The sequence below is a fragment of the Emys orbicularis genome, chromosome 3, assembly GCF_028017835.1.
Source record: "Emys orbicularis isolate rEmyOrb1 chromosome 3, rEmyOrb1.hap1, whole genome shotgun sequence".
Lineage (NCBI taxonomy): Eukaryota > Metazoa > Chordata > Testudines > Emydidae > Emys > Emys orbicularis.
In genome coordinates this window covers 3,395,831-3,405,699 of record NC_088685.1, presented here as the reverse complement: position 1 = coordinate 3,405,699, position 9,869 = coordinate 3,395,831, and positions in this window count along the sequence as shown.

The window sequence follows — 9,869 nt, the reverse complement described above, 5'->3', positions numbered from 1 at the left end:
AAGATGTATCCTCTTCCATGGAGGTTGAGATAGAAGTGGGAGACAGACATGTTGAAAGTCTCTGGGTAAGGATGAAAGGGGTAAAAAGGGTGATGTCATGGTAGGAGTCTACTACAGACCATCTAACCAGGTGGAAGAGGTGGATGAGGCTTTTTTTAAACAACTAACAAAATCATCCAAAGCACAGGACTGGGTGGTGATGGGGGACTTCAGCTACCCAGACATCTGTTGGGAAAATAACACAGCAGGGCACAGATTATCCAACAAGTTCTTGGAATGTACTGGAGACCATTTTTGATTTCAGAAGGTGGAGAAAGCGACTAGGGGAGAGGCTGTTCTAGATTTGATTTTGACAAATGGGGAGGAACTGGTTGAGAATTTGAAAGTGGAAGGCAGCTTGAGGTGAAAGTGATCAGGATTGGTAGAGTTCATGATTCTAAGGAATGGTAGGAGGGAAACCAGCACAATAAAGATAATGGATTTCAAGAAGGCAGATTTTAGCAAACTCCGAGAATTGGTGGGTAAGAGCCCATGGGAAGCAAGTCTAAGGGAGAAAAGAGTTCAGGAGAATTGGAAGTTCTTTAGAGACATTATTAAGGACACAAGAGCAAACAAACCCACTGCATAGGAAAGATAGGAAGTATGGCAAGAGACCACCCTGGCTTAACCAGGAGATCTTCAGTGACCTAAAACTCAAAAAAGAGTCCTACAATAAGTGGAAACTAGGTCAAACAAAGGATGAATATGAAAAAACCAACACAAGCGTGCAGGGATAAAATTAGAAAGGCCAAGGCAAAAATGAGATTAAACTAGCTAGGGACATACAGGGTAACAAGAAACCATTTTACAAATATGAGAAGCAAAAGGAAGACCAAGGACAGGTAAGTCCATTATGCAGTGAGAAGGGAAAGACAATAACAGAAAACACAATGGCCGAAGTATTAAATGCTTTTTTTGTTTCTGTTTTCACCAAAAAAGTTAGGAGTGATCGGACAACTAACATAGTGAACATCAGTGTCACTGGGGTAGGATCTGAGGCTAAAATAGGAAAAGAACAAGTTAAGAATTACTTTGATAAGTTAGGTGTCTAAAAGTCAGCAAAATACATCCTAGAGTACTTAAGGAACTGGTTGAAGAGATCTTAGAGCCATTAGTGCAGATTTCAGTTCCATACTCCTTCCCCCACCCTTTCCTGTTGCTAGTGGCCAAGGGAATGCTGGGAAATGTAGTTCTTTCCCTGCTCCAGGGCTGGCTCTATAGGCAGGGAGCTAACCAAGGAACTACAGCTCCCAGGGCCCCCTGTTGGTTCTCAGCTCCCATGCTGGATTCTTGCGCCCCTTGCAAATCTGCCGCCCCAAGCAACTGCTTGCTTTGCTGGTGCCTAGAGCCGGCCCTGGTCTTCACCTCCTGGGTCTGACCTTGGAGCATTCAGCATATGCCCCTCCGTGCGCTTCCCACAGCAAGTCTGCCCAGGCGGAGTCCTAGGGAAGCCAGAGGGTCCCGCACCCCCACTTTGCAGTCAGACGTGACTCTCAGCCAGCCAGTAAAACAGAGGTTTATTAGATGACAGGAACACGGTCTAAAACAGAGCTTGTAGGTACAGTGGCGAACGGGACCCCTCGGCCGGGTCCATTATGGGGTTCAGAGAGCCAGACAACCCCATCTGCCCTCCCTCCCCATCCCCAGCTAGCTCCAACTGAAATCCCCCTCCAGCCCCTCCTTCTCTGGGCTTTGTCTCTTTCCCGGGCCAGGAGGTCACCTGATCTCTTTGTTCACCTTTAGCTATTTCCTTGCAGGGGGGGAAGGGCCCTGGCCATTTGTTGCCAGGGAGACAGAGTGTCAGTGATTTATGCACACTGGCCTTTATCCCGCCACCTAGAGACTTAAGAAATGCATAGGGGAAACTGAGGCACCCACACAGTATTCAGAGGAAACATTAAGAACAGTCCCACTTCGTCACAGTGATAAGTAACAGTCAGCATGGATTTGTCAAGAACAAATCACGTCAAACCAACTAAATATCCTCCTTTGACAGGCTAACAAGCCTCGTGGATATGGGAGGCAGTAGATGTCATAAAGCTCAACTGTAGTAAGGCTTTTGCTACTGTGTCACATGACCTTCTCATGAGCAAACTAGAGAAATACAGCCTGGTTGGAAAACTGTTCCCAGAGAGTAGTTATCATGGTTCACAATTGAGCTGGAAGGGCGTAACGAGTGGAACCCCGCAGGGATCTGTCCTGGGTCCAGTTCTAGTCAATATCTTCATAAACGATTGGGTAATGGCATAGAGAGTACACTGATAAAGTGTGCAGATGATACCAAACTGGGAGGGGTTGCAAGTGCTTGAGGGGACATGATTAGAATTCAAAATGATCTGGACAAACTGGAGAGATGGTCTGAAATAAACAGGAGGAAATTCAATAAGGACAAATGCAAAGTATTCTACTTAGGAAGGAAAAATCAGTTGTACAAATATAAAATGGGAAATGACTACCTAGGAAGAAGAACTGCGGAAAGGGATCTGGGGGTCATAGTGGACCATAAGCTAAATATGACTCAGTGTAACATGGTTGCAAAAAAAGCAAACATCATTCTGGGATGTATTAGCAGGAGTGTTGTAAGCAAGACACGAGAAGTAATTATGCTGCTCTACTCTGCGCTGATAAGGCCTCAGCTGGAGTATTGGGTCCAGTTCTGGGCACCACACTTTGGGGAAAATATGGGTAAATTGGAGAGAATCCAGTGGAGAGCAACAAAAATTATTAAAGGTCTAGAAAACATGACCTATGAGGGAAGATTGAAAAAATTGGATTTGTTTTGTCTGGAGAAGAGAAGATGAGGGGGAACATGATAACAGTCTGGAAGTACGTAAAAGGTTGTTATAAAGAGAAGGGTGATAGATTGTTCTCCTTAACCTCTGAGGACAGGGCAAGTGGCAATGGGCTTAAACTGCAGCAAGGGAGGTTTAGGTTGGAAATTAGGAAAAACTTCCTAACTGTCAGGGTGGTTAGGCACTGGAATAAATTGCCTAGGGAGGTTGTGAAATTGCCATCTCTGGAGGTGTTTAAGAACAGGCTAGAAAAAAACCTGTAAGGATTGATCCAGATAATACTTCGTCCTGCCTCAGTGCCATGGGTTGGACTAGATGACCTCTCGAGGTCCCTTCCAGTCCTACACTTCTATGATTCTGACATCTCAGCATGGCTGGGTTTCCTCCTGGGTCCTTTTGGCAGCAGGGTCTGTGGCTGCTGCAGTGAAGGCTGCTCAGTTGCGTAAGGTCACCTCTATCCTTCGTCGCGGGGGTGTGCAGGTTCTCCTCCTCCAAGGCTGACGGGGAGTAGTCGGTCAGACCTGGTCTCTGGAGGAAATGTGTCACTCCGCATTGTGGACATCAGCATGGGACGTCTCGCTCCGGCTCAGGCTCTCCCCTGGTTGCCGTTGCTCCTCTCTGGGGTTGGACTGGGCTTTGTAGCTCTGTGGTTCCACCGTACGGTCACTGTCAGGCGAGAGCCTGCCTGGGTCATGCTCACTGGCGCTTGCTCTGCATGGGAGTCCCTAGCAGTCCAGCTTGTTGCTGGTACAGATCTGTCCTTCCTCCCCCTTATTCATTGTGCTTTAGGCAGGGCTGACGCCTTCCGACAGCTGGATTTTTATCTGGGTTGGGGTCCCCCTGTATTTCCCATGACTCCCCTTTGAAAGCACCCCCATGCTCACAAGCCCTGCATCGTGGCCTCTCTCCCGCTGAGCCGGGGCTTACCGCAGGGCCCTCCAGATGCTATCCTGGGGTGGGGGTTCCGATTTTCCTCTTCCCTCCTCTAGGGCCTGGGTGTGCTGCATCTGCCTGGCCTCCTGCCCAGCGAGGGAGGCACCAGGCAGATGTATCAAACGGGACTCACTCCCGCAGAGCAGGAGGAAGGGGCGCGAGACAGCTGCGTTTTGGCCATCAACAGGTGCCAGTGAGCTTAAAGTTTAGGGACCAAGTTCCCAGACTCCACACAAGGGCCCTGCCTGCTTGCATGGAAGCACCAGGCTCCTGTGAGCCGCTGGCTCTTGGCCAGATGGTGCTTTCTGCTGCACAGACGTGAGGTGAGCCTGACGGGTCTTCCTCTCTTTGCTCACAGAGAACAAGTGAAAGTTTGGAGCCAAAGCCAAGCAAATAAAGCGGCCGGAGGCCTGTGCATGTGAGTACGTGTCTGCTTGGGAGCTGCCTGGGCTTGGACTGCAGGGTCAGAGCCAGCACTTCCTTCCAGCCCTTAGTAGTTCTGGCCTGTATCAAACGGGACTCACTCCCGCAGAGCAGGAGGAAGGGGCGCGAGACAGCTGCGTTTTGGCCATCAACAGGTGCCAGTGAGCTTAAAGTTTAGGGACCAAGTTCCCAGACTCCACACAAGGGCCCTGCCTGCTTGCATGGAAGCACCAGGCTCCTGTGAGCCGCTGGCTCTTGGCCAGATGGTGCTTTCTGCTGCACAGACGTGAGGTGAGCCTGACGGGTCTTCCTCTCTTTGCTCACAGAGAACAAGTGAAAGTTTGGAGCCAAAGCCAAGCAAATAAAGCGGCCGGAGGCCTGTGCATGTGAGTACGTGTCTGCTTGGGAGCTGCCTGGGCTTGGACTGCAGGGTCAGAGCCAGCACTTCCTTCCAGCCCTTAGTAGTTCTGGCCTGTTGGAGGAGGAACCTTCCCCACTGTGACCGGATGCAGCACTGTGCATTTCCCTCCCGCACTGGGAGTCGGCAGGCAGCCTGGAACAAGCGCTCCAAGAGCAGCCACGCGCCTGCCTTCGTCTCCCTGGGCTGGGGGCCGGGGTAGGAGCTGCCCGCCCGTCCTACAAAGCAGAGCCGGGTTTGGAAAGGGAGGTGCGGGATGCTAAGGTTCATTTGCCTGCCCTGGGCAGCAGGTGGCTGCCCCCTGTAGCTCCGCGCTGTGCTCCCTCGCTGGCCACTGCCGCTACATGGCAGCCCCCCCCCCCCGCCACCCCCACCCCCCCGGCAGGCGACTGCGAGTCAACTCTGGGGGGAGGAGGGGGGGTTATCATGGCTGGACCTCCTGAGCAGCAGCCTTGGGGGCTTGGGTGAGTGTCACGCCAGGGCCCCTCCCCTCCTGGAGTTCGCTGTTGCACCCAAACTCCCTCCCAGCGCCCGCATCCCTCCTGCACCCCAATCCCAAGCCCACACACCTCCTGCACCCAAACTCCCTCCCAGAGCCTTAGACAGGTGTGTGTGGGGGGGTGGGACTTGGATCCATTCTGGGCACCACCAACGATTATACAAACCTGCCGCCCCTGGTGGCACCTAGGAACCCAGAGCTGCCTGTGGGTCCGGGTGTCCTGCAGCTAGGAGTAAGGCCCAGCTCAGGCAGACGTCCCCATGGTCGCTCTGATCAAGCTAGCGCACTAACAATAGCAGTGTGGCCGCCTGGGTGCCACCCCAGTACCACCCCACCTGAGAGCCTAGGCATGTGCTCATGGCCACACGGCTACGTTTAGCACTCTAGCCCAATCAAAGCTAGCGCCTGTATTTCTACCAGCCTGGGAATCACAACTCCAGCTGCCCTGGAGACGGCCATCTCCCGTAACAGCTAGGCAGGGTGTGAAATCCCTCGGGTGCATGAAGCATAGCTTGCCAGGGGCCCCTTTCCTCTGAGGATCTCCAAGCATCGCACATCTTGCAACCTCATCAACCAAGCAGTAAGCGCATGAACCCTTAAAAAGCTCATTCTGCTCCCCTTCCAGCCCCCAACGTTTAGCCCATTAGCAAAGCCCCATCTGACTTGGCGCATGACCTGGGCCACGCTACACCTCCCTAGAGTCTGTATGCCCATCTGCACAATGGATATCGTATACCCTCCCTTGCAGGGGGCACTGAGAGAGGTAATTCATATGTGCAAGGTGCTCTGAGATCCGCGGCTCAAAGGCAGCAAAATATATCGGCAAAACACCATCGTTGGCTGGGTGGATTGGGGCCCGCTCCCCACATTGCCAAGTGAATGCAATGCCCCCGCCACATTAAAGAACCCAATTCTCAGCATTAGGGGGATGGTTCAGTCCTGTTACATGAAGGCAAGGCCTGTTTTGAGGCCCTAAACTACTCAGTCATGGGACAAAGGTCACTCCTGTTTGCCAGCAGTCAGCATGAGCACTTGAGCAAGTACTGATGGCTGGTTACAGGCAGGAACGTGATTCCTGGTTGCTGCTCCCGTCTGTTTCCTTTGGGTGCTGTCTACACTAGGAAATACTGGACCCTTCGTTCTCCGTGCTTGCAGCGTCCCTGATCGTAGCTGTAAGTGCAGACCTGGCAGCGGCTCACAGAACAGGGGACCAAATAACCCATGTTCTCTCAGTGTCTCCAAGTCAGACCTGGTTAGTTCAGCCCTGCAGAGCAAACCAGCACTCACCGCCCCGATCTGTGTGCTGATTCTGTGGGGACATGAGCAGTTCAAGGATTTTTAAGGGGACAAGAAAGGGTTTGGAGAAGCCAGTCCAGGGTATCTCTATGCAATGACATCCTGTCAGCCCCCAGTAGCATGCCTGGTAAAAGTACCACCCAGAGGCGGCTTCCATTGATGTATACATTGGAAAAACTTATACCAAAGCTATTGAGAGAATTAACATCAATAAGTTTTCGTGCATCCGTCTCGTTACTTACAGAAGCAAATGCTTTTTGGAAGAGTAGTTCACTGTGTGTGTAGAAGTCTCTTTTAGGGTAATTAAAAAATGTTGACACATTCTATTGCTACAGGACCCTGTTGTGCAGTAATTTTTAAAGCCATTTTTCTCGTTTTACAACCCGCTTACCCGACCTCCATGTTGAAAGTGTAGCTTGTACACGTAAGCGGCCTGCAGCACTTTGCTGATTATGTAGTTTGATAAACATCAGCTGCCTTATTAATAAAACAGCTTTAATCTTTTAAAAACAGCTTCTAATGATCTCTTTTCTAAATATTTTTCTAATTGGCAGGTTTTTGAAGACAAAAGCGGCTTTCAACTGACTGAGATTCTTCCATATGTCTGCATCATAAAAGCATTTACAGCTTCTGCGGGTGTGGGGGTGGGGAGATGAAATCTGTAGCTTCATTTTTTACCATGTTTTAGTTCCTTAAAAAAAAAAAAAAATTCGATTCTAAATTGAAGTTGCAAAGATGTTTTACATTTTAAATATATGCAACCTGCTGCAGCGAGGACACGGTGAAGAATGGCAGCCGTCAGCAAAACGCAGAAATAAAACTTCAGCAGCAAATTCCTGTCAATATTTGAATGTATATCATAAAAAGAGGATGCTCATAAAATAGTAAAGTCATGTAGCAGTTGGTGTGTGCTGGCAGAAGAGAAGAGCTGATACAGTCTGTAGTGTAAATACGAGGCTATAAATACCAGCTTCTGCCTGGGAAATGCCAAGGTGAAGAATGACGTTAAAAGTTAAGTTTCGAGAGGACACAGGTGGAATAAGAGTGCTGGTTTGCTCTGCAGGGCTGAACTAACCAGGTCTGACGTGGAGACACTGAGAGAACATGGGTTATTTGGTCCCCGTTCTCTGAGCTACTACAAGTATTCCTTAGCCCAGTACAGCAACTCGAGCTGCTCAAGGAGCAGAGGTTAGCTGCAGCATGGTCCAGTGGGTAATAGGACACTAGACTAGACACCTAGTTTCTAATCCTGGGTCTGTGACCGACCTGCTGTGCAATTTTGATCAAGTCCCCTCTCCCGACCCCCTCGCCATATTTGGGGTTGGGAAGGAATTTTCCTCCAGGGTAGATTGGCAGAGGCCCTGGAGGTTTTTCGCCTTCCTCCGCAGCATAGGGCAGGGGTCGCAGGCTGGAAGATTCTGTTGTGGGTGAGTCAGCTTTTGTGGCCTGCATCATGCGGGAGGTCAGACTAGATGACCATATTGGTCCCTTCTGACCTTAAAGTCTATGAGTCTATGAGTCTTGTCTAGTTAGTTCATACGCCCTTTGGGAGCAGGACCACACTCTGACTGGGTTTGTACAGTGACTGGCACAGTGGGGACCTACTTGTATTTGGGCCTCTAAGTCTTACTGAAACACGTCTAATCAACACCCGTTTAGCAAGGGTAGCCACTGTGACAGCAGATAGTCAAAAGTACTCAGAGCTGTTCAGGTACAGCGTTGAGCAGTGGACAAGTAACATGCACCTGCTTGGATGGACAGAGAAAGTGCAGCAGTAAGAGAGCGACTTGCCAAAGGTCACCCAGCAATTCAGTGGCAGAGCTGGGAAAACAACTCGATCTCCCAGGCCCTGTGTCCTGGGCAACGCTGCCTCTCCCGTGCAGCAATGGCCAGCTCTATGGCGAAAGCTGGGGCACGCTTCCCTGGTCTCGGATGAAGTTGCGCCAGCTTACAGCCAGGGTTAATGTGACTGATGACAACTCGTAGGTTTGAACACCAGCTTTCTAGCAGGGAGAAGAGAAATCCCTTGACTAAAAACACAAATGGATACGTAGCCTCCCAGCGTTTACAGCTTGCCGAGGTGCCTATTTTAATCACAGCTGGTTCCTGTGACTGACCCTCCCCTTTTGGCTAGTGCCGTCACTGGTGAACTGCTTCTGGAGCCCCCTAAATTCATTCGGCTAGAAGGACCCCAAGGCACATCCTCCTATCTCCTAACCAGAGCGTCAGTGTAAGAGTTCAAATGGCGGGGGATGTTTTCGTTAGGCTCTGGGACTACGCTCCCTCCCACTAGAGAAAGCAGCTAACGTGGGTTTATGCTAAATTGCATGTTCTGGAGGCAGCAGTTCTGCTTGTTTAATCCCGTGTGTCTAAATCCAGGATACGTAGCCCCATTTTCAGCCAAGCTCCGCTCCCACTGGAGTTGACAGGAGTTGCGGCTGCTCCCCCCCTCGAAGCAGCCCTTGCGTAGATGTCTAACTTGGCCAGGCGAGCTAGGGACTTACGCTGCACCTGTCACTCTCCTATCCCAATGGGAAGGGACAGGTTGGTTAATAATTTACCAGCCATTAGCGGAACACAGCAGGTTTCCGGCCCAGCACTTCCATTTCCTGGGTGACAGAAGGTGACCGTATGGAAAAATGAATGTAACCATAAAATGTAATGGACACTCAGGATACATTTCGGACAAGCGGTTATAGAGAACAGGGCTTATCTCCCCAGCACCTGAACATTGCTCCCTTCTACCCAGTCTTGGTCACCCTCTTATGCAGCCGTCCCAGTGCTTGTGGAGCAACAGCATTATTCATGGCTTAGGAGGAAAGGGGGACCAAAACTAAGGCGATTTTGTGACTAGTATTTTAATAACCACTGGTGAACTCTGCTCTTAACCTCAGTTTCTGCCTCCGCTAATCCCGTGCATTATGTATTCAAAATCAGACCTGCAGTACGCGCTTCTTTTATACAAGGAAACTAGGGAAAATGGCATTGTTTAGTCAAAACTGTTTTAGAAAAGTCTGTTTCCTCACAGTTGCAAACGGCACAAGCTCTGTTCTGTTTAATGTCCTGAGAATTTTAAGCATACGACAGAAAAAAAAACAAGCCCAAAGTTACAGGCCGCTGTGACATATCCCATGTAGTTGTAGCCATGTCGGTCTCAGGCTATTAGAGAGACAAGGTGAGGGGGGGTAATAGCTCTTATTGGACCGACTTCTGTTGCTGAGAGCGACAAGCTTTAGAGCCCCACAGGTGCGGGAAAGGTGCTCCCAGCGTCACAGCTAAATGCAGAGTGGAACAAAGTGTCGCCCAAAGAAGAGCTCTGTGGGACTGAAAGCTTCACTCTCTCTCTCCCCAACAGAAGTAGGCTGACGTGAGATGAATCCTCCCATAATCCTGGTTTGGAGAGCACAGCTGATCTGCACGGCCGACAGCAGACAATGGAACTGAGAAACAATTTGATACTGAATTCAAA